The 24,548-nt window shown below is 38.2% G+C and overlaps 8 non-coding genes across 8 annotated transcripts; 4 read left to right on the plus strand and 4 right to left on the minus strand.

Moving 5' to 3' along the window:
- Positions 1-4,385: 4,385 nt before the first annotated feature.
- On the minus strand, positions 4,386-4,458 carry TRNAM-CAU. The gene has a single exon. It is a non-coding gene; the product is annotated as a tRNA-Met (tRNA).
- A 5,261-nt stretch (positions 4,459-9,719) lies between these two features.
- On the minus strand, positions 9,720-9,792 carry TRNAK-UUU. The gene has a single exon. It is a non-coding gene; the product is annotated as a tRNA-Lys (tRNA).
- A 2,442-nt stretch (positions 9,793-12,234) lies between these two features.
- On the plus strand, positions 12,235-12,307 carry TRNAF-GAA. The gene has a single exon. It is a non-coding gene; the product is annotated as a tRNA-Phe (tRNA).
- Positions 12,308-12,824: 517 nt separating this feature from the next.
- TRNAE-UUC lies at positions 12,825-12,896 on the plus strand. Its single transcript has one exon. It is a non-coding gene; the product is annotated as a tRNA-Glu (tRNA).
- A 5,593-nt stretch (positions 12,897-18,489) lies between these two features.
- On the plus strand, positions 18,490-18,562 carry TRNAK-UUU. The gene has a single exon. It is a non-coding gene; the product is annotated as a tRNA-Lys (tRNA).
- A 480-nt stretch (positions 18,563-19,042) lies between these two features.
- On the plus strand, positions 19,043-19,115 carry TRNAR-ACG. The gene has a single exon. It is a non-coding gene; the product is annotated as a tRNA-Arg (tRNA).
- Positions 19,116-20,553: 1,438 nt separating this feature from the next.
- TRNAR-ACG lies at positions 20,554-20,626 on the minus strand. Its single transcript has one exon. It is a non-coding gene; the product is annotated as a tRNA-Arg (tRNA).
- Positions 20,627-21,097: 471 nt separating this feature from the next.
- TRNAK-UUU lies at positions 21,098-21,170 on the minus strand. Its single transcript has one exon. It is a non-coding gene; the product is annotated as a tRNA-Lys (tRNA).
- Positions 21,171-24,548: the final 3,378 nt, after the last annotated feature.

Genomic DNA, 24,548 nt, shown 5'->3' on the forward strand with positions numbered 1-24,548 from the left:
GCACAAGATATAGAGCATCATGTGATTTCAAAGGAAGTCAGGCAACTGTAAACAAGCATTTATTAAACATTTACTAAGTGCAAAAGCATTTTGTTTAGGTCTGGGTACACAAATAGGAGAAAAAAGAAAGACAGTCTGTGCTCTCACAGAAATTACAATGTAAAAGAGGTAGCTAACATAGAAAAAAAAATTTTTTTAAAGCTGTGAGGAATACCTTGTCCAGAAGCATGATGGAGAAGTCATTCTGGAAAAATGATGGCATGGCTGACCTGAGCATCCTCCTTTAATGGATATTTTGATAGAAATTATGTAATCAGAGGTTGGAAGTTAGAGGGTGTACACCTACTATGTACTAGGCACTGTGATAACACTTATAATTACATGTTTTTTATTTAATATTTTTCAAGTTACTTGTAAAACTTTTTTTTTACATTTTTTTTTAAAGATTTGAGTACAGATTCTATCCCTTTCTCCCTCCCCATTTACCCACACATTGAGAAGGCACATGTGAAGTTATTCAAAATATTTTCATAAAAGTTTTGTTGTGAAAGAAAACATATCTTCACACACATACACACACACACACACACACACACACACACACACAAAACCCTCAAGAAAATAAAGTTGTTTTTTTTTTTTTTTAATTATGCTTTAACTATGCTAAAAACAATCAGTTCTTTCTCTGGGTATAGATAGCATTTTTCATCATCAGTCCTTCAGAGTAGTCCTAAATCAATGTATTGCTCAAGAATAGTAAAGTCATTCACAGCTGATCATCTGCGGTAAAACTTTTAAAAATCCATGTTAATTAATCCCTATAATACGAAGGTACTTTTGAGGTATAAATTCCAGGACTGATGTGATCTTCCAGAATGAAGAGGTTTCTATGACATGATGAAATCCAGAGTTCAGCCTGTTAAAAAATTGATAATGTGAAGGAATAAAGAATACATCTCTCCTCATAAAAAGACCATCAGAGTATTTTTTAGCTATCTGTGTACAAAAGGAGAATTAGAGAATGAATAAGACTCCTACTTAGTGTGGATGATGATGAATGATAATGGATGAGAGAGAAAGGCATTTTTAGATTGATCAATCAATAGACATTTATTAAATGCCTGCTATGTACCAGTTAAGCTCTAGGGCTATGAGGCAACAAGTCGGTCCCTGCCTTCAACGAGTGGATAATGTAATGGTGGAGACAGCACACAATATATATATCTATATATATATATACAAAATAAGCTACAAAGAGCATAAATAGTAAATAATTAAAAGAGGGAAGACACTGGAATTAAAAGAAATTAGGGCAAAGTAGATAGAGTGCCAGACTTGGAGTCTCATATAGAGATCATTATAGAGTGCCAGACTCATCTTCCTGAATTTAAATCTGATCTCAGACACTAGCTGTGTGACCCTTGACAAAGGGTCCTCTTTGTTTCTTACCTCAGTTTCCTCTTCTGTAAAAATGAGCTGGAGAAGGAAATGTTAAAGCATATCAATATCTTTGCCAGGAAAATTCTTTTTTTTTTTTTTTTTTAATAGCCTTTTATTTACAGGTTATATGTATGGGTAACTTTACAGCATTAACAATTGCCAAACCTCTAGTTCCAATTTTTCACCTCTTACCCCCCCAACCCCTCCCCTAGATGGCAGGATGACCAGTAGATGTTAAATACATTAAAGTATAAATTAGATACACAATAAGTATACATGACCAAAACGTTATTTTGCTGTACAAAAAGAATCAGACTTTGAAATATTGTACAATTAGCTTGTGAAGGAAATCAAAAATGCAGGTGGGCATAAATATAGGGATTGGGAATTCAATGTAATGGTTTTTAGTCATCTCCCAGAGTTCTTTCTCTGGGCGTAGCTGGTTCAGTTTATTACTGCTCCATTGGAAATGATTTGGTTGATCTCGTTGCTGAGGATGGCCAGGTCCATCAGAACTGGTCATCATATAATATTGTTGTTGAAGTATATAATGATCTCCTGGTCCTGTTCATTTCACTCAGCATCAGTTCATGTAAGTCTCTCCAGGCCTTTCTGAAATTATCCTGTTGGTCATTTCTTACAGAACAGTAATATTCCATAATATTCATATACCACAATTTATTCAGCCATTCTCCAACTGATGGACATCCATTCAGTTTCCATTTTCTAGCCACTACAAAAAGGGCTGCCACAAACATTTGTGCACATACAGGTCCCTTTCCCTTCTTTATAATCTCTTTGGGATATAAGCCCAGTAGTAACACTGCTGGATCAAAGGGTATGCACAGTTTGATAACTTTTTGAGCATAATTCCAAACTACTCGCCAGGAAAATTCCAAATGAGTTTGACATGACATGACTGAAAACGACTAAACAACAATGGATCTTGGGGTTTAATGGGGACTTAAAGAAAGCTAAGGAAGTCAGTTAAGAGGAGGATTTAAGTTCTAGGCAGGGGGAACAGACAGAGAAAATATCTGAAGCTAATAGAGAGTCTTGTTTGTGGAACAGTCAGAAGGCTGGTGTCACTGGAGCTAGGAGTATGTGTTGAGGAATAATGTATAAGAATATTGGAAAAATAGGAGTTGAAACAAGGTACTAAATGGAATTGATGGTACAATGGTTATCTAGTTTAGCATGATTCAGTATGGTTCATTTAATCTTACAACAAATAATGGTTTTCTAGTGATATAATGATTGGTTTATACTCGATGTGGAGCACATAAGCAGGGACTGAGAGCCACAGAGAAGAAGCTTTTAGAAGGCAACGAAGACAGGCGGGGGCTCAAGCTCTTGGAATCAAGGACAGACATTCATTTGATCTTCAGTCAGGCCACTGGTGGCAAGCTCTCCTCCTGTATTTCTCCACTAAAACCAAAGCCGGTCTGAAAGGCTCTCCAGAAAGCTGCTCAGCCCCAGGAAGGAGATAATACAGAATCTGGACTATAAGAAAGCTAACCAGGCCCCAGGAAAGGAGACAAGACTTTGAAAGAGATAATAAAGGATTTGGACTTTAACCCCTGGCTACTCTTGTGGTGATTACTCTCCTGAAACAAAGACTGTTTCCAGATACCTACCTCAAGGAAAACCGAAACAGAGAACATTAGAGGAGAGGGCTAGGTAATGAAAGGCTTTAACTGTCAATTAGAGCATATTGTATTTGCTACTGGAGGCAATAGGAAGCCACTGGAGATTATTGAATGGGGCATGAATTTGACCTGCATTTTAGGAAAATCACTTTAGTAGCTGAATGAAAAATGGATTGAAGTGGAAAGAAACTTGAGACTGGCAGATCTAATAGCACACTATTTCAGTAATGAAGACCTAAGGTCCCCTAGATGTCAAGTTTCCTAGATGGCACATGTCAAACATGTGCAATTCTTCTATACATATTTTTCACAATTATTATGTTGCATAAAAAAATCAGATCAAAAAGAAAAAAATGAGAAAGAAAACAAAATGCAAGCAAACAACAACCAAAAAGTGAAAAGTATTATGTTGTGGTCCACACTCAGTTCCCACAGACCTCTCTCTGGGTGCAGATGGCTCTCTCCATCACATGTCTTAGAACTGGCCTCAATCATCTCATTGTTGAAAAAGAGCTACTTCCATCAGAATTGATCATTATATAATCTTCTTGTTGCCTTGTACAATGTTCTCCTGCTTCTACTTCACTCAGCATCAGTTCATGTAAGTCTTCCAGGCCTCTCTGAAATCATCTTGCTTATCACTTCTTATAGAATAGTAATATTCCATAACATTCATGTGCCATAACTTATCCAGCCATTCTCTAACTGATGGGCATCCATTCAGTTTCCAGAACTGACAAAAAGCACTGATATTTCTCACTTTACCTTCAATCCTTTTAAAATAGAAATTCTACCTCTCTTCCTACACCAGATCTCTCTGTGGCTCCCTCAAGGTTCAAAAGACAACACCATGTTCTTAAGTAGTTTGCATTCAAATTATTGTATCTTACATAGTTTCCCAGTAATTTGAGCTTTTTTTGCTTAGTTGGTTTTTTTTGGAAAACAATATTTTAATAATATGCTTGTACTTAGTTATGTCCGTTTTATCTCCAGTCAAACTGTGAACTCTTTGAGAGCAGGTTCTGGCTTTTGCCTTTTCCCAGAGTACAGCATAGTACCTGATACAAGGTAAATCCTGGATAAATGCTTGTAAACTTCAGATTATTTGATATTTTTCAGTATGTGTGTGATCCTTCCTTTACTCTTCTGGGAATCGAGGGTTTTGCCAAGATTTCTTTTTGGCGATGACGGTTTTCCTTCTCCACCCCGATCCCCAAGACCCGTTTCGAAAAAAAAGAGATTCCCACATTGTTTTATTCCTTTATCCATTTTTCCTTTGAGAAAAAAAAACACATTTGCCCTCTCTGAGGCTCGAACTCAGGACCTTCAGATTATGAGACTGACGCGCTGCCTACTGCGCTAAGAAGGCAACTGAAACAATTTCCGTTTGTGGAATTAAAGAAGGAAGAAGACATATGTAGTTAGATATATGTTACATATGAAGATATGTCTGAAGGAAATGCCATTTTCTATCTGGGAACATTTTTACCTAAATGTAAATAAACCATAAAGGACTAAAAAGTATTTTGAAAAGTCATCAAACTAAAACATAAATGAAATTCATTTTTTTTAAATTAATGATTAAACTTGTCTTAAAAATAAAAAATAACCATATATAAACCAGCAGTTTTTAAAAATCATTAGATATTCTCCCGGAAGTTAACTCAAGCAGTAAAGCTCCCTAAGTAAGAGACAGGAGGCTGTACGTATCAATCGAATCAACCATCATTACTACCTTGACCATTATTTCTCCATATACCTTGATGGGAGTCTACTCTGTGGCTGAATTCAAGAGGCTCGAAAATTAGCTATGCTTCCAATAAAGTGACCTCAGAGCCATCATATGAGATATGGAGGAGTAGCCTGGGAGTTAACTGCTCCTGCGGGAGCTATAACTGCAGCTACTGAAGACCCAGGGAAAAAAAAATTCTTACCACCTTGGGATTATCAAATAGCTCAACATTAGAAACATATAATTTTATCAAAGGATATGACATGTTTCATCTAGGTTTATGAAGTATTACATATTATTCCAACCATATAGCCCTAATTGCTGTATGAATGCTATTACTTGGTGTGTGTTAATTTAAGGAAATGTATTGGAAAATAACAGCTAAGTAAAAACAATGCATTAATCACTCGTTAAAAATATTAATCAAATTATTGCTTTAGTTTGTATATTTTGGTTGATTTTGTGTGAGAGATTTTTAAGCCATTTTTCAATTCTTGAATGTTTCTCTAAGTTGTTCTTTAAGAGGCCGGTAAATAGCCTGATTCTCTTAGAACTTTACATTCTTAGCACCAACAGAATGATTTCAGAGAGGCCTGGAGAGACTTACATGAACTGAAATGAGCAGAACCAGAAGATCATTATACATGACAACAAGAAGACTATATGATAATCATTTCTGATGGACATGGCTCCCTTCAGCAATGAGATGATTCAAACCAGTTCTAATTGTTCAGTGAAGAAAGCCATCTACACCCAGAGAGAGGCCTGTGGGAACTGAGTGTGGACCACAGCATAGTATTTTCAAATTTTCTGTTATGTTTGCTTGCATTTTGTTTTCTTTCTCAGGTGGATTTTTTTTTTTCTAGATTGGATTTTTCTTGGCTCACCATCTTCCCTGACTTGATGAATCTCTCACTGAACAATGCATGTAATGGGAACAAAGTATCACAAACTATGCAATTTGTGACTATTACTAGAAGTAGATTATTACTGTTAGTTACTGCTTAATGCTTATTTCAAGCTAGAATGTTAAGCATGATACATGTAACCTTGGTATGTATACTGTTAAATGAAAACATCTTGTGTAATTGCAACACTAGCTTAAAGAGTATTTAAATTCTCCTCTCAGATCAATAAATGGACTGCTTTGATTATTCCTGCCTGACTCATGTACTTTCATTTACAGATTCATCCTATTCAGTGCAGCAGGTCTCCATATCACTAGACCTGTTACAAGAATTAGTTCAGATATCAGATTTTTGGTTTTAACCCAGTTTCAGTTCAGAATTCTAGAAAACAAATGATTTACTATTTCAGTCTCTCCTAGTAGTCAAGATTTTAGACATATGCCATCACACCTAACCACCAGAGCACTATAAAAGGTATTTAAGCTAGAAGAAGAAATTATCATTTTTCTCAAGGAGAGAAAGCAAAATCTCTTTGTAAAAAAAAAAATTTTCACCTATAATTTGCAAATATGTAAAAAAAATTTTTGAAAAACTAAATCCTCTAAATAAATCAAATTAAGATTCTCAGATTTATGAGACGAAAAAGACAAAGGTATCAGAATTTTGAAAAAGTTATGGAAAATAAATACACAAAATCATATTTGTAGTGTTCTTGGTTTCCTGGAGGTCTCTGGACCAGCCTTCGTTTCAGCAGATTAATCACCACAAGAATAGCCAGGTGTTAAAGTCCAAAGTCCAAATTCTGTATTGTCTCCTTGCCTGGGGCTCAGTTAGCTTTCTTGAGGCCCTTCAGATGGGCCTTGGTCTCGGTGGGAGGGGGCGGGGAGGGAAGCAGGAGGACAGGCCAGCCACCATGAGGTTGATGAAGATGGAATGAATGTCTCTCCTAGGCTCTGAGAGATTGAGCTCCCACCTTCAGTCCTCTGTCTCCTCCGAGTCTGATTCTGGCTAAGGTTGTCCCAGCTTATATCCTCTATTTAATTGCATTATCATAGGTGTGAATCTTATAGAATTACATTAAGTACTAAGTACATGTACCAAATTAGAAAACTATTAATCACCATACTAAACTAGATAGCCATTGTCTTATCAATTCCACTGAGTTAGCACCTTGTAAGAATCCTTGTTTCAAGTACAGAGTTCTGGCCCATAACAAATATTAAACCAATTAAGAAATCTACCCTGTAGATGAAATAGGTATAAAAGCCTGTTCAGTAATGTGAGGATTATAACTGCTCACTCTGCAAGAAAAAACACAAGATAAAACTGAACTTGTGGCACTTTATTAAAGGGTCCATAAAGGAAATGGTCCCTTCTACTGAAGTGGACTTCAGATCTTCCTCATGACCTGAGATGCCCCTTATCTTCCAAGGCCTTATTTTTATAAGGTTTGATATCAAATCTGATACTTAAATACTATAGAGGAGTCACACAAAATACAGCATTCCATTGAAATGGAATTTATTTTTTTTTTTAAATGATATATCAGCTAGAAATTGAATGGGGGTGGTGGAGAAAATGTCTCAGGTTGGTCAAAAATTAGTCACCTACTTATGTTAGTCAAGAGAGAGTAGTCCAATGTATACATATATTGTATTTAACTCATACTTTAACATATTTAACATGTATTGGTCAACCTGCCATCTGGGGGAGAGGGTAGGGGGAAGGACAGGAAAAATTGGAACAAAAGGTTTTGCAATTGTCCAGGCTAAAAAACCATGCATATATCTTGTAACTAAAAAGCTATAATAAAAAGGAAGAGAGAGAGAGAGAGAGAGAGAGAGAGAGAGAGAGAGAGAGAGTAGTCCAGAGGTACAAGGGCTTTCCATGTAACTTAGTCACCTATGCTAGACTTGGTCATCATAACAAGGAACAACAAGGGTGGAGAGGGCCTTTAGTTGGCTTCCTAGGATTAAGCAAATGAATTTACAATTTGTAGTTCATACAGCTGTGGGGCTCAATATATAGAATTATAATCACTATAATCCCTATGGAAGTATATTAAACTGATTAACACTGATTAGAATAGATCAAATTAATCATTTCTCACAGTATTATAGACAGATCTACTCTATAGAAGCAATTTAAATTTTATTTCAAAGACTTAAATATGAATAAATATGTATTGCCATACATAAATAGACAAAGTATTTAATGTGAACAAGAACAGTTAAGATTAGTTTCTGGCAGTATGGGTTTTTTTTTTTAATATTATGACAACATCAGAATAAAGAGTAAATATTGCTACTATTGATTAACATTTCCATGTTAAAAAATGTCCTACTGTAACTGTAGGACAAAAAAGACTTTCTTTTAAAGCAAAAAATCTTTCTTAACTTGTTTTGAAAGAACTGGGAATAGCAATATCATTAATTACACAGTGTTTCAGAGATTTTAAGAGAGATAGGACATTTACATCTCATATAAATATTATTATTATTATATTAGTCATAGTAATATTAATATTACTATTAGCATAGTTATTTTATGTGATGAAGATGAAAATTACAAATGAATTCCTCAATAAATTCTTTGCTATCTTGTTTTGTCTGTTTAAGATTTGTGTGCTATTTTTAAAATATAGTATGCTTTAGCTCTTTTAAATTAAATTTTATTTTCAGATCTTCATTCTTTCCCTCCAACCTTTCTCTCCCCCAACTGGGAAAACAAGAAAAACAAAACTCATGTTTACAAACGTGTCTAGTCAAGCAAAATACTTTCCTTAATTAATCATATCCGTTCACACACACCCAAAATATATTTCCGTCTACATTCTAAGTCCATCACCTATCCAGTGATGTTTCATCTTGTGACCTCCGAAATTGCACTTGGCCACTGCACTGATCGGTTTCTAAGCCCTTCACAATATTACTATTAGCTTGTAAAATGTCCTCCTGATTTTGCTCACATCACTCTGCATCCATTCATAAAAGTCTTTCCTGTTTTCTCTAAAGTCACCCCCTTTCTCATTTCTTACAGCACAAGAGAGTTAATCTCATCCCATCCAGATTGTATAACTTGTTCAGCCATTTCCCATTTGATGGGCATTCCCTTGAGTTGTAATTTGCAAGCGCGCGCGTCGCTATAAATATTTTTATTCATATAAATCCTTTTAATGCTTAACTGAATTTGACTGAAATATTTTTAAAAATATTTGCAAAGATTATTTACCAAAAGTGAGGGAGGGGAGCGGAGAGGAGACGAAGAGGGCTGTCATTTCATAAAGAAGGGAAAACGCGGGCCTCAGGTTTATGTAAATATAGATCTGAGGAACCAGGTCAGTCTCCCTTAAAACAACAGTTGATTTCTAGAGGAAGGGAGAAGTCTTTAGGTCAATTTTACCGTCCTAATATTTCTTGTATTGATTAAAATTCGGCACATCCAACTCAGAAGGAATTTTTTTATAGCTTACGCAAGGAAGAGGTTTTACATTGATAGAAGAAAAACGGCAATAAGAGTTATTGTAGGGCCATCCTCAGCAACGAGATCAACCAAATCATTTCCAATGGAGCAGTAATGAACTGAATCAGCTATGCCCAGAGAAAGAACTCTGGGTGATGACTAAAAACCATTACATTGAATTCCCAATCCCTATATTTATGCCCACCTGCATTTTTGATTTCCTTCACAAGCTAATTGTACAATATTTCAGAGTCTGATTCTTTTTGTACAGCAAAATAACATTTTGGTCATGTATACTTATTGTGTATCTAATTTATATTTTAATGTACTTAACATCTACTGGTCATCCTGCCATCTGGGGGAGGGGGTGGAGGGTAAGAGGTGAAAAATTGGAACAAGAGGTTTGGCAATTGTTAATGCTGTAAAGTTACCCATGCATATATCCTGTAAATAAAAGGCTATTAAAAAAATAAAAGAGTTATTGTAGGAAACAATGACGTTATCTGTAAATTCTAGTCAAAATAGCAACGCCTGAACAGGGACTTGAACCCTGGACCCTCAGATTAAAAGTCTGATGCTCTACCGACTGAGCTATCCAGGCTCCTGCTTGGAATTACTGCCCCCCATTAATAACAGGTGGGACAAGTAACTGATGTTCCAGTCTGTAAAGGTTAACTAAAGTATGATAAATGTGGAAATATATTTTAAAGAATTGTATATATTTAACCTGAATTGGATTCGTTGCTGTTTAGAAGAGGGGAATGAGGACAGAAAGTGATAAAAATTTGGAACACAAGATTTTGCAAGGGTAAATGTTGAAAACTACCTTTGCATGTATTTTAAAAAGAAACAGCAATTTTTTTTTTAGAGATGAGTTAAATTTGGGTAGTAGTAGAATGCCCAAATTGATGTTTTCAACAAACACTTTTTTTAAGGACTTATAAAAGGGAAGGGGATGAAAGAAGAACCAGAATTAAAAGAAAATATCAAATGTTGGCAGAGTTGTGGGAACGTAGGCATAGTCTTGCAGTTGATAAAGCTATAAATTGGTACGGACAAGCAATTTTAGAAAACCATTTGGAAATATGACCCAGAAAGTTAATTTTGACCTAGTGATACTTCTGCAAGGTTCATACATAAAAGAGATTAAAGAAAAAGTAAACAGACTCATATGTCCATATTTTTAACAGCTCTATTTGTGCTTGCAAAGGTTTGGAAGGTAAAGCGGTACCTATCAATTAGGGAATGATTGAAATTATGGTTTGGCTAGATCATAACATTACATAGTATGCAAACTATTGAGTAACTATATCAATACTGTTCTAATGTAAGAAATGACAAAAAAAAAAATGATTCAGAGAAACCTGGGAAGATTTCTTCGAGTTAAAGGACCATATCTAGAACAATTTACTTTTTTTTTAATAATAGCTTTTTATTTTCAAAATACATGAAAAGATAGTTTTCAATATTCACCCTTGTAAAACCTTGAATTTCAAATTTTTCTCCATTTTCTCATCCCCTCCCCTAGATATCAAGTAATCTAATATTTGATAAACATGTATGATTCTTCTAGACATTTTCACATTTATCATGCTGTACAAGAAAAATAAGATAAAAAAAGAAAAATAAGAAAGAAAACAAAAAGCAAGCAACAACAAAAAGGTAAAAATACTATTGTGAAGCACATTCAGTCTCCACTGAATGCAGATGGCCCTATCCATTTCATATCTATTGGAATTGTGCTGAATCTCCTCATTATTGAAAAGAAGCATGTCCATCAGATTTGATCATCACATAATCTCATTATTGTCTAGAACAATTTACACTATAACAGTAAAAATAAAAGTTCTGAAAGACTGAGGAATTCTAACCAATACAATGATCTACCATGAAACAACTCCTCATGGAGAGGTGATAAATTAAAGATGCAGAATATGACACATTTTGGGACAGAGACAATGTGAAATTTTATTTTCCTTGACTATGAATATTTGTTTTATTTTTCTTTTGGGGTGAGTCTGAGGGGAGGAGAGAAAGAAAACTAATCTTTGCTAACTGGAGAAAATAAAACTTAGTAAAAAAGTTAAATGAAAAAATGTAAATATCATTGTAACAAACTATTTTCTGAATTAGGGACAGTAGAATTACCACACTTGGACTCTGATTTCAGGTCTCAGATTACTTATGGAGTAGGTAGAAGTTGGGTGTGATTACTTACAGGACTGAGATTCTTCAGGTCTAACCATTATTAATACACCTATAGTATAGGCGTTACTTGGTTTATATACTTAATCGAGGGAGACTGCTAGCTTTGAATACCAGACGTGGGGAAATCACTCATGCATCTTCCGATTTTGTTCCAGTCTTATAATAGTTCACTGATACAGTCTGAAGCAGCTATGGAGATTCTCTAGCATAATTGAGTCTGAGATCCGCGACAAAGTAAGGTTCCAAGTCTTCTTTTGTCTGTGGCCCCAAGAAAATGAGAGGTTTAAGGAATATGTAATATCCCTTAATTTTCTTGATGGTAATTAGATAGATATTTTCCCAGAAAAAATTACACGATTTATCCTAAAACAGTTTGCCGGGCCACAGTAGGTGACTAAAGTTTTGCTTCTTAAACTGTGGTTCGCTACTTCACAGGGGGTCTTGTAACAACGTGGAGATTGCGAAATTATAATTTAATATCAGCAAATGTTTGCTTTGCATAACTATTTTATGTACCTATATACCTGAGGTCACCTAAAAATTTCTCTGGCAAAAAGGGATCGCGAGTGGAAAAAGTTTGAGAAAACCTGGGCAGAATAAAGTATTTCTACTTCATCAAGTATATTTAAAGGAGACTAGTGAGGGACCCACAGTCCTTAGTATGATACCATAAAATATTAAGGTTCTGAGTCTCACTCTTTCTTTCCTATTCCTAAAAACTTTTCTTAAAATTAAAACCAGTAAATTTATCTCTTAGGAACTAAAAATAAAGAGATAACGCTTTAGGAATGAAAATTTAAAAAACAAAAGATAACAAAATAAGGAAGTTTAGGAAGCTGAAATAGCTCAGTTGGGAGAGCGTTAGACTGAAGATCTAAAGGTCCCTGGTTCGATCCCGGGTTTCAGCAATAGTCGCCCGCAACGCCAATGTATTGGCAAACACGCTTTTTACTTACTCTTCATTACGTCGAAGTCTCTTTCAGGAATATTTTCACTACAACAACACAGTAAAAATAAGAAACTCTGAAAGACAAAAGTCAGGAGAAATGCTCCTACTCTCCCCTACTTCTCTCTCTATTAAACTAAGATTTCATGTTCAGAAGTCACAAGGTTTCTAATTCAAGGGTGCTAAACTTTTCGTGTGTGAACTTGTTCAGATAAATAAGTAAATAGATAGTTATATTGATAGTTATATCTTAGATAACTATATATTTTGATAATCATTTCATGATTCGTGACTGCCTTTTTTTGATTTAAATACGGAGCATCTAACGTATACAGTAGAGCCTTAATTAATATGTAATCGATGTGGACGGAGGGAAAGAGATATTACAAAAAAACTTAAAAGGAACTTAATCTGTAAACAGATTAACTTTTTTTTTTCCAAATGCACAACAGAAAGGTTGGAAAAAAGCCTTGCAAATATCCCTGGTGGTCTAGTGGCTAGGATTCGGCGCTTTCACCGCCGCGGCCCGGGTTCGATTCCCGGTCAGGGAAAGTCACCTTTTGTACTTTCAAAGTTGGTAGGCGTACCACAATTCTTACCCAGTCTTTAATCAAAGAATACAAGTTATCTTCAGACAAACTAATTCCTGGAAAAGACCTTAGCTAGAAGAGACGAAGTATATCCGGCGTTGTCTCCAATGGCCTAGACCTATGGCTTGCCACTGGACTCTAAAGACTGGAAGAAAACATGAGGCTGATGACTTTTCACAGCCCTGTTTTATTTATATCTAATTCTCTTGCAAATCAAGACATAACCCTCTTGATGCCATTGGCCTCCTTCTATAACCAAAGACAAACAACGTCAACAACAACCATCAAAAAAATTTACTAATTTGAATTGAAAATATCGCATACTATCAAGCTTAGTTAATTTTTTATTTTGCTTTGCATTCAACCCCTTTAAACAAAATAATTTCCATTAGATAATCCTAGATATGGAAGAAAGGAGAGACAAAAAACTGAATATGATGGAAAAGAAATGAAATTATTCTTCCTTTCTTCCTTTCCTTTCCTTTTTCCTTCCTTCCCTTTTCCTTCCTTTCCTTCCTTCCTTCCTTTCCGTTCCTTCCCCCTTCCTTGTTCCCTTTTCCTTCTCTTCCCTTTTCTTTTTTTCTTCTTGAAAGAAGAAATTTCTCTCTTGTTCCTAGGTTCTGCCGAGCGCCTATCCATAGCATTCAAGTGAGCAAACTGCGACAGAGGGATGGGAAGATACTAAAGGAAAAGAACCAAGATGCCATAAATAATGAATAGGAAAGTTATGTTTGCCGCATTTTCCCATTTATTTACCAGAAAGGAAGAGGAATGCGCAAGATGGATCCTTCACAAAACAATTCGTGACAAAAGAAGAAGAAGAAGAAGAAGAAGAAGAAGAAGAAGAAGAAGAAGAAGAAGAAAAGAAGAAAAGAAAAGAAGAAGAAGAAAAGAAAAGAAGAAGAAGAAGAAGAAGAAGAAGAAGAAGAAGAAGAAGAAGAAGAAGAAGAAGAAGAAGAAGAAAGAAAGAAAGAAAGGAAAAAGGAAAAAACAAACAAACAAACATAGAGCTTCCATTTATTGTCATTCAAGGAAAATGTCTTTAATAAAAAATTAATGAACTACATTCTTAGTCAAGAAAAGCATTTCAAGGAATTTCAGTCTAGAGACACATTTAACATTTTCACCTGAACTTTTCAGGGCTTATTTCACCACCAACAAATGTTGGTTTAGGTACAAAAACAAGCAGAAAACCGGGGCTAAAGTCAGATTTAAGTTTTCAAAAAACATCAAAAAAAAATTTTGACCAAGAATCCCAAAGGCAGTTCTTTTATTGGTTCGTATTACTTATTAGAATTTGTCACATTTTAATTTTCGAATTTTAAAGAGAAGAAATTCAATTTGATGATAGTGGGGTGCAACCCAAAAAAGCTTTAAAAACCATTTACAATTTAGAAAAGAGAAATCAAGGTATCAAATTTAATGATATGTTTTTGTTTTCATTTTGCAAGTAGGGAAGGCACGAAGAGATGAGAGCCAAGGGATGGTAACCCTACGAGGGTTTGGAAATTTTAAACCCCAGATTCTTCGATATTCTTAGAAATTAAAATTCCAGACACACCAGTGAAACCAACTTCCTCTCTTTGTCACGGAAAACTTAAGGAAAAGCTGAAAGGGAAGGTCTAGTCCAAACTCCATTTGTTGCCTGATTCTGAGCATACGGCTATCAAGAAACGAATATCATTTACCTCCCTTTCTCCAGGGTGAGGAGCTTTCCCTACGTTCTTTGTCCGGAAGTCTTCCCATCTTACCCCCTCGTGGTCTCCCCTTCTGTCGCCCACAAGTCAGTCTTTCCCCTGTAAACGGGGGGAGGAGCACACACCAGGGCCAAGGAAACTTGAGAACTTTCAATTAAGCCATCCCTCCATTAAACGAAGACCGGAACCCCCAAAATCTCAATAAGGGGCCCGAGGGGAAAGGACCGCCCTCGGTTCCTTTGAATTTCTTGGAACCCGGCCTGTGGCCTTCCCAAACCCCTTCAGGGTTTTCGTCCCAAAGGGATCCTGTTTCCGAAAGCCGAGCATCGTCTCTTCCAGTAACCTAGAAGCAGTCCCAGCCTAAAACTGATTGCGGGCAAAGTTTTTCCTTTAAAGACCTCCACTTTAAAGAAAGACAGGGAAAACTACCTTGTCACTTTGCTGGTAGATGGTCGGAACTCCCCTATTTTGGGGGAAGCCAGTCGGTAGAGCATCAGACTTTTTCTGAGGGTCCAGGGTTCAAGTCCCTTTGGGAACTTCCACCATTTTCTTTTCCCGTCTCAAATCTAAACAGGAAAGACTCCCATGCCCGACAGCCCCTTTAGTCCTGAGAGCGCTTTCGCTTTCCTGGAACATACAAAAGGGTGAAATCCGACCATGCCTCCGGGTCCGGGGATGGAATTTCCTGCTTTACCCACCTCCTTCAGCCACCGCCACCGCCTCCCCATTCCCTCTTCTTTGAGAAGAGAAAGGGGACCATCTCAACAAGGGTGCAGACAGTCCCAAGAAAAAATGGTCTAGATGCACAGAGAACAAAAAACAGGTTCTTGGGGGGTTCCCAACAACCAGATTTAATAATGAGGGGGCGGTGGCTGGAAAAAAGCCCAGGGTGAATTTAAAATTTAAAACAAAAGATAAAAAATAAGGAAGTTTAGGAAGTGTAGCCGTTGGGGAGAGGGAAGATCAAAGGTCCCTGGTTCGATCCCGGTTTCACAATAGTCCCCCCAGCCCAATGTATTGGAAACACGCTTCTTAATTACTCTTCATTACGTCGAAGTCTTTTCAGGAATATTTTCACACAACAACACAGTAAAATAAAAACTCTGAAAGACAAAAAGTCAGGAGAAATGCTCCTACTTCCCCTACTTCTCTTTTTTAAACCAAGATTTCTTCAGAAGTCGGTTTCTAATTAAGGGTGCTAAACTTTTCGTGTGTGAACTTGTTCAGATAAATAAGTAAATGATTTATATTGATAGTTATATCTTGATAACTATATATTTTGATAACTTTCAATTCTGACCCTTTTTTTGATTTAAATACGGGCATCTAACGTATCGTAGAGAATTAATATGTAATCATGTGGGACGGAGGGGAAAGAGAATTACAAAAAAACTTAAAAAGAACTTAATCTGTAAAGATTAACTTTTTTTTTCCAAATCACAACAGAAAGGTTGGAAAAAGCCGCAAATATCCCTGGTGGTCTGGGGAAAGGGGATTCGGCGCTTTCCCGCCGCGGCCCGGTTCGATTCCCGGTCAGGAAAGTCAATTTTACTTTCAAAGTTGGTAGGCGTACCACAATTCTTACCCAGTCTTTAATCAAAGAATACAAGTTATCTTCAGACAAACTAATTCCTGGAAAAGACCTTAGCTAGAAGAGACGAAGTATATCCGGCGTTGTCTCCAATGGCCTAGACCTATGGCTTGCCACTGGACTCTAAAGACTGGAAGAAAACATGAGGCTGATGACTTTTCACAGCCCTGTTTTATTTATATCTAATTCTCTTGCAAATCAAGACATAACCCTCTTGATGCCATTGGCCTCCTTCTATAACCAAAGACAAACAACGTCAACAACAATCTAACCCATCTAAAACACAATTTACTCCAATTTAGAATTGGATTTAGAATATCGCACATACTATCAAGCGCGCCTAGTGTACCAGTTTATTTTGCTTAACTGCATCTCAACCTCCCTTTAAACAAAATAATTTCCCATAATAGATAACTCCCTAGATATGGAAGAAAGGAGAGACAAAAAACTGAATATGATGGAAAGAGAAATGCAACATTATTCCTTCCCTTTCCTTCCCTTTCCTTCCCTTCCCTTCCCTTCCCTTCCCTTTCCTTCCCTTTCCTTCCTTTCCGTTCCCTTCCGTTCCCTTCCGTTCCGTTCTGTTCCCTTTCCTTCTCTTCCCTTTTCTTTTTTTCTTCTTGAAAGAAGAAATTTCTCTCTTGTTCCTAGGTTCTGCCGAGCGCCTATCCATAGCATTCAAGTGAGCAAACTGCGACAGAGGGATGGGAAGATACTAAAGGAAAAGAACCAAGATGCCATAAATAATGAATAGGAAAGTTATGTTTGCCGCATTTTCCCATTTATTTACCAGAAAGGAAGAGGAATGCGCAAGATGGATCCTTCACAAAACAATTTGTGACAAAAAAAAAAAAGAAGAAGAAGAAGAAAAAGAAGAAAGAAAGAAAGAAAGGAAAAAGGAAAAAACAAACAAACAAACAAACACAGAGCTTCCATTTATTGTCATTCAAGGAAAATGTCTTTAATAAAAATTAATCGAACTACATTCTCTAGTCAAGAAAAGCATTTCAAGGACATTTCAGTCTAGAGACACATTCGTAAACGATTTTCGACCTGGAGACTTTTCAGGGCTTGATATCTACCACACCAACAAATGTTGGTTTAGGTACAAAAACACAGCAGTGAAACCTGAGGAGCTAGGAAGTCAGATTTGAAGTTTTCAAGAAAACTATTTCAAAACATAGAGAAAAAATTTCTCTGACCAAGAATCCCAAAGGCAGTTCTTTCATTGGAAGTTCGTGATTACTAGCTTAGAATGTTGTCACATTGTTGAATGTTTCCAGAATTGGTTGAAGAGATATTCAATTTGCATGATAGTGGGTGTGCAATCCAGCAATGAGAAGCTTTTAGTTAGAAACCATGTTACAATTTAGAAGAGAGAGAGAAGTCAAGGTATCAAATTTAAGTGATATGTGTTTTGTTTTCTATTTTGCTAAGTAGGGAAGGCACGATAGAGGATGAGAGCCACAGGGGATGGTAACCCTAGCGAGGGTTTCGGAAAGGTGTGTAAACCCCAGTATTCTACTTCGATATTCTTAGAAATGTAATGAATTGCCAGACACAGCCAGAATGAATGCAGCAACCGTCCTCTCTTTGTCACGAAGAAAATCTTAGGAGGGAAAGCTGAAAGGGAAGGTCTAGTCCAAACTCCAGTTTGTTGCAGCTGCGATTCGTGAGCATACGGCTATCAAGTTAATCGAATATCAGTTTACCTCCTCTTCTCCAGGGCTGAGGAGCTTTCCGTTACGCTTCTTTGTCGCAGCCCGAGTCTTCCCATCTTAGCCCCTCGTGGTCTCCTCTTCTGTCGCTCCACAAGTCGAGTCTGCTCCCCTAAGGCTAAACTGGGGCGTGAGGAGCACACTACCAGGCGCTGGGCAAGGCGAAGACTTGAGAACTTTTGCAATTGCATAGCCAGTCCTCCATTAAACGAAGAGCGCGAAGCCCCCAGGAAATCTCACTTGCTAAGGGCGCCCGGAGGAGAAAGCGACGCGCAAGCGGCTCGGTGTCCTTGACATTTCTGGCGGTGGAACCCCGGCCTGTGGCCTTCCACAGACCCCTTCAGGTTTTCGTCCGCAAAGGGCATCCTGTTGTCCCGAAGCCGAGCATCGTGCTCGTTTGCCAGTAACCTAGAAGCAGTCCCAGCCTGAAACTGATTGCGCGTGAGCAAGCTTTTCTCCTTTAAAGACCTCCACTTCTAAAGAAAGACAGGGAGAAACTCACCTTGTCACTTTGCTGGTGAGATGGTCGGAGTATCTCCCCTATGTGGGCCCGGATAGCTCAGTCGGTAGAGCATCAGACTTTTAATCTGAGGGTCCAGGGTTCAAGTCCCTGTTCGGGCGAACTTCCACACTACTTCTTTTCTTTTCCCCGTCTCAAATCTAAGGGGTGAAAGACTCCACTGCCCCGACCGCCCCTTTAGTCCTGAGAGCTGCCTTCGCTTTACACTGTGGAACTACTACAAAACTGAGTGTGAAAGGTCCGACAATGGACCTCTTCCGGGTCCGGGGATTGAATTTCACTACTGTTACCCACCTCCTCTCACCGCAACCGCCACCGCCACCGCCATCCCCATTCCCTCGGTTACTTTGAGAAGCAGAAAGGGGACCATCTCACCAAGGGTGCAGACGGAGTCCCAAGAAGAGAAATGGTCCTAGATGCACAGAGAACAAAACAGGTTCTTGGGGCGTTCCTCTAACAACCAGATTTAATAATGAGGGGGCGGTGGCTGGGAAGAAATGCTCCAGGGCACCATAAAATTACTTCTAAAGGAACTCGGCTCAACTTCATTAAGTTTACGGGACAGTCTTGTTTTCAGCCAAGGGCCAGTGGCGCAACGGATAACGCGTCTGACTACGGATCAGAAGATTCTAGGTTCGAATCCTGGCTGGCTCGGTTCTATTTTTCCTAAACATCTTCAGTTGTAGCAAAGGTACATCTCCACGTGTTCTATTATTACATTAGAGTCCTAATTGAGGCCTTCCTCTGGCAAAGATGCAGAAGTTCCAAGTCACTTCAGTCTTCGATTCATTTTACAGACAAGGAATTAAGGCAAACAAGTACTAACAGTGTCAAGCGAATTAAACTTTTAATTGAGTTTTAATTGTTTGAGATTAGACTTGAATTCACCAAGAGTGACGCCCAAGTCCAGTTCTCTGTGTGCTGCGCCACAAAAATTAAAGTTACCCAAGACAATATTTTCTCTAGTCAAAAGGAATTCTGGTGTTGTTTCAAACCAAACAGGAATTGACAAATCTAACAGGAATTGACTTGTTGGAGAAAATGGACATTTTTGCTTTCAAATTTGTTTTTATTCTGAACTTATATTTTTTCTGAACAAATATCAAATAAAATGGGCATTACCGTGTACATACAGCAATTCTATTTGTTGAGAGCTGAAAAAGGAAAAGAAAGTAAAGAGGAGAAGGAAAAGAAGGAGGAAGAGAAAGAGGAAGAGGAAGAGGAGGAGGAACAACTAGCCACTGAAATTGCTGGTGCAAAGCTTAAACATCCGTATTGTCCCGGAAATATTAAAGAAGCAGAGCTTTATTGTTCTAGGGAACTGTGAATGTTTCCAAAAGTTTAAGAATTCACGCAATGGACATGCACTTGGAAAAATTAGAATATTGGAAATGTTCTGTGAGTTTCTACATGCTAATAATTCTTCCACAGGAACCGATTGCAATGCTCAATGACGCCCCATTGTACTCCTTCATTGAGACTTTTATCAAAAAGTTTTCATCGAAGACTTGCCCAATGCGCTGGAAGTCTTTTCCTTTTAAAATTCAGTTCAATCCCATGATCATTTTGTATGCTGTCTACTATGCAACAGATGTTTTAACTATTTGTTTTGAGATTATCTTGAAACATCTTAAGGATATTAATGTAATTACTCGGGGCATCCATAGTATTTTTAACTCCTGCATCTAAAGCAACTCTGGAAGATCATCTACTAAGGAAAGAAGTGATTTGCATATTAATATAAAAGTTTACAAACCTTAAGGGAAAGAAATCCAAGATTTCAAAATTTCTTTATCCTATAAATGTGAATGGCAAGAATCAGAAAGATTTGAGTAAAATAAGTGGGATTTGGTGCAGAAATCCTAATCTAGTTTGTGATTCTGAAAGTTAATTCTTTGGTTTTCCTAGTAATATTGCCTATGATCTATCTTTTACAAAGAACTTTTACAAAGAAGATGCATACACGTAATTTTAAGTTCACTCCTCGTCTTTTCTGACTTATGAAATGACTATCAGCTTTCTTGGCTCATCTTTTTTGTAACACAACAGGCTTCCAGAAGTTCTACAGATTAATTTTTGGGAAAAGTGAAGCCGAGCCAGCCAGGATTCGAACCTGGAATCTTCTGATCCGTAGTCAGACGCGTTATCCGTTGCGCCACTGGCCCTTGACTGAAAGCAAGACTGTCCCGTAAACCTAATGAAGTTGAACCGAGTTCCTTTAGAAGTAATTTCATGGTGCCCTGGAGCATTTCTTCCCAGCCACCGCCCCCTCATTATTAAATCTGGTTGTTAGAGGAACGCCCCAAGAACCTGTTTTGTTCTCTGTGCATCTAGGACCATTTCTCTTCTTGGGACTCCGTCTGCACCCTTGGTGAGATGGTCCCCTTTCTGCTTCTCAAAGCAACCGAGGGAATGGGGATGGCGGTGGCGGTGAGAGGAGGTGGGTAACAGCAGTGAAATTCCATCCCCGGACCCGGAAGAGGTCCATTGTCGGACCTTTCACACTCAGTTTTGTAGTAGTTCCACAGTGTAAAGCGAAGGCAGCTCTCAGGACTAAAGGGGCGGTCGGGGGCAATGGGAGTCTTTCCTGCCCTTAGATTTGAGACGGGGAAAAGAAAAGAAGTAGTGTGGAAGTTCGCCCGAACAGGGACTTGAACCCTGGACCCTCAGATTAAAAGTCTGATGCTCTACCGACTGAGCTATCCGGGCCCACATGTGGGATGTACTCCGACCATCTCACCAGCAAAGTGACAAGGTGAGTTTCTCCCTGTCTTTCTTTAGAAGTGGAGGTCTTTAAAGGAGAAAAGCTTGCTCACGCGCAATCAGTTTCAGGCTGGGTCTGCTTCTAGGTTACTGGCAAACGAGCACGATGCTCGGCTTCGGGACAGCAGAATGCCCTTTGCGGACGAAAACCTGAAGGGGTCGATGGAAGGCCACAGGCCGGGGTTCCACCGCCAGAAATGTCAAAGACACCGAGCCGCTTGCGCGTCGCTTTCTCCTCCGGGCGCCCTTAGCAAGTGAGATTTCCTTGCTAATCTCCGGGGCTCCAGAGCCGGGGCTTCGCGCTCTTCGTTTAATGGAGGACTGGCTATGCAATTGCAAAAGTTCTCAAGTCTTCGCCTTGCCCAGCGCCTGGTAGTGTACTCCTCACGCCCCAGTTTAGCCCTAGGGAAGCAGACTCGACTTGTAGGGCCACAGAAGAGGGGACGACGAGGAGCTGAGATGGGAAGACTCGGGCTGCGAGAAAGAAGCGTAACGGAAAGCTCCTCAGCCCTGGAGAAGAGAATAAACTGATATTCGATTAACTTGATAGCCGCGTCGTCACGGATCGCAGCCACAACAAACTGGAGTTTGGACTAGACCTTCCCTTCCAGCTTTCCCTTCTAAGATTTTCTTCGAAACAAAGAGAGGACGGTTGCTGCATTCGTTCTGGCTGTGTCTGGCAATTCGTTACATTTCTAAGAATATCGAAGTAGAATATTGGGGCTTACACACCTTTCCGAAACCCTCGCTAGGGTTACTACCCCCTGTTGCTCTCATCCTCTATCGCGCCTTCCTTTCTCTGCAAAAACAAACGAATAAATAGATAGAAATTCCACCTAAATTTGGTGCCTTCGCTTCTCTTCTTGTTCTCTTCTAAAGTTTGTAATTTGGTTTCTGATCACATCATTCCCTTGAAATTACACTCTCTAATATAAATGATGATTTTTCTCATACTTGTTCTTTCTTGGTCTCATTCTTGGTCTTTCAGCATTTTTTGACGCTATCACTCCCCTCTCTCTGGCTGAATTTTCCTTTCTTTCTCTTAGTTGTCTTACCTTCCTGTTTCCTCCCTGATTTGTTATTCAGGTATTTCTCACGAATAATGTATAAATGTACCAACCTTCCGCCCAAGTTCTTTTCTGAACCTCTTCTCTCTCTTCACATTCCGAGCTCCAAGACTCATCAATTTGCATGGATTTAATTACGATTCGTATGCTCCGGAATGATTGATCTATCCCTAGTGTTTTTCAGTGGTGGTTGGATCATGCAACCTGAATCTACTATTAACAAAAGTTACTAACTGGATATTCTTTGGAGTTTGTCTCAAACTTAGTATATCCAACATAGAACTCAGTCTCTTTTTCACCCAAATCTATCCCTCTTCGAAACTTTCTCTTTCTCGCTGAGAGCATCAAAGTTTTCAAGTATCATTCTCCAGTTCTCACTCAAACTCATTCCACATAATCAATCACAAACCCTTATTCTTTAGATCTCCTTTATAGTTACTTTGTAGTCGACTTGTCTAAATTCAGATTTAGACAGATTGCCTCCTTTAGAATGTAAACTCTTTATCTTTGAATTTAGCACAGTGTCTGATACTTTAGTAAGTAGGTAAATCAGAAAGTCAACCTGGGTCCTCTGAAATTTGTTTACAGCTAAAAACTGTCGCTGTAATTATTTTTCCTATATCTATTCGCATTATTTTAAGCATTTAAGAACTTTAATTTGAGAAGGAGCTCTAGACTTCCTCAGGTTCCCAAATCGATCTGTAACAGGAAGAAAAAGTTTAAGATTCCCTGATTTTAAAATATTTTGATTGATTGCTGATTTGCTCTCCCACTCTTATACAAACCCGATTTTTCTATCATAAAAACTAATCCCGGAAACATTCAGCAACCCAACAACAGCATTCTAGGATGGTAATGAAGAATTTCCACTGGAAGAATAGCATTTGGGATCCCTCGTCAGAGACATCATTTTTTCCCCCTCTGTCATAATCCTCCATCTTTAGGATCCATCTACTTGAAGACTTCACATTTAGCCTCCCAACCCAAGGAAACTGACCTTGTTTTGTGCCAAAATCTATTGGTGATGGAGATCTCTAACTACCCAATGTGTCCTTGTCGGAAATCGTTTACACATTTATCTGTGAACTGAAATGTCTGCGTCCTCCCTAAAATGCTTTTCTTGAATAAAGACTCCAGTCTGTTCTATTTTCCCTTATCTCTTAAAGATACTTCTCTTGGATGACAGTAAATGGTAGTTCTGTTTTTCGCCACGGTTTTGTGAAGGATTCACCTTGTGCTTCACCTCCCCCCCCCCCCCCTTTGGCAAATAAATGGGAAGATCAGGTAAGTATGCCCTCCTGTGGCATCTTGTTTTCTCCCTTGCTGTCTTCCCACCCTTCTTTCACAGTTTCCTTGGATCCTGTGAGCAGAAGGCTCATGGCAGATGCTAAGAGGAATGAGGGATCCGGAGCTAGGGGAGGGGAAAATCCCTTCATCTTTCGAAGGAAAAAAGAGGAGGGGAAATAAGAAAAAATAACCCTCATTGTTATCTTTCCTTGCCCACCCACCCCCACATCCATCTTTGCTGCATTCATTTTCCAATATAGTCTTCCGTTGTCCCCTACCAACAGAGTTAAGTATTGTGAGAAAAAATTTTATTAAAGCTTTTTAATTTTCAAAACATATGCATGGATAATTTTCAATATTAACCCTTGAAAAACCTTGTGTTCCAATCCCTCTCCCTTTCTCCCACTCCCTTCCCTAGATGGCAAGTAATCCAAAATATGTTAAACATGGCAAAAAAAAATGTTAAATCCAATATATGCATATGTATATTTATACAATTATCTTGCTGCACAAGAAAAATTACAGAAAAAAGAAAAAACGAGAAAGAAAATAAAATGCAAGCAAACAATAACAAAGAGTGAAAAATGCTATGTTGTGATCCACATTCAATTAGTTCCCATAGTCCTCTCTCTGGCTCTCTTCACCACAAGATCTTTGGAACTGGCTTGGATCATCTCATTGTTGAAAAGAGCCATATCCAACAGAATTGATCATCATATAATTTTGTTGTTGCCGAGTACAGTGATCTCCTGGTTCTGCTAATTTCACTCAGCATCAGTTCCTGTAAGTCTCTGCGGGTCTCTCTGAAATCATCAAGCTGACTATTTCTTATAGAACAATAATAATACTCCCTAACATTCATATACCATAATTTATTCAGCCGTTCTCCAACTGACGGGCATCCAATTTCCAGTTTTTAGCCACTACAAAAAGGGCTGTCACAAACATTTTTGCACACGTGGGGCTTTTT

Source organism: Sarcophilus harrisii, chromosome 1 (genome assembly GCF_902635505.1).
Source record: "Sarcophilus harrisii chromosome 1, mSarHar1.11, whole genome shotgun sequence".
Lineage (NCBI taxonomy): Eukaryota > Metazoa > Chordata > Mammalia > Dasyuromorphia > Dasyuridae > Sarcophilus > Sarcophilus harrisii.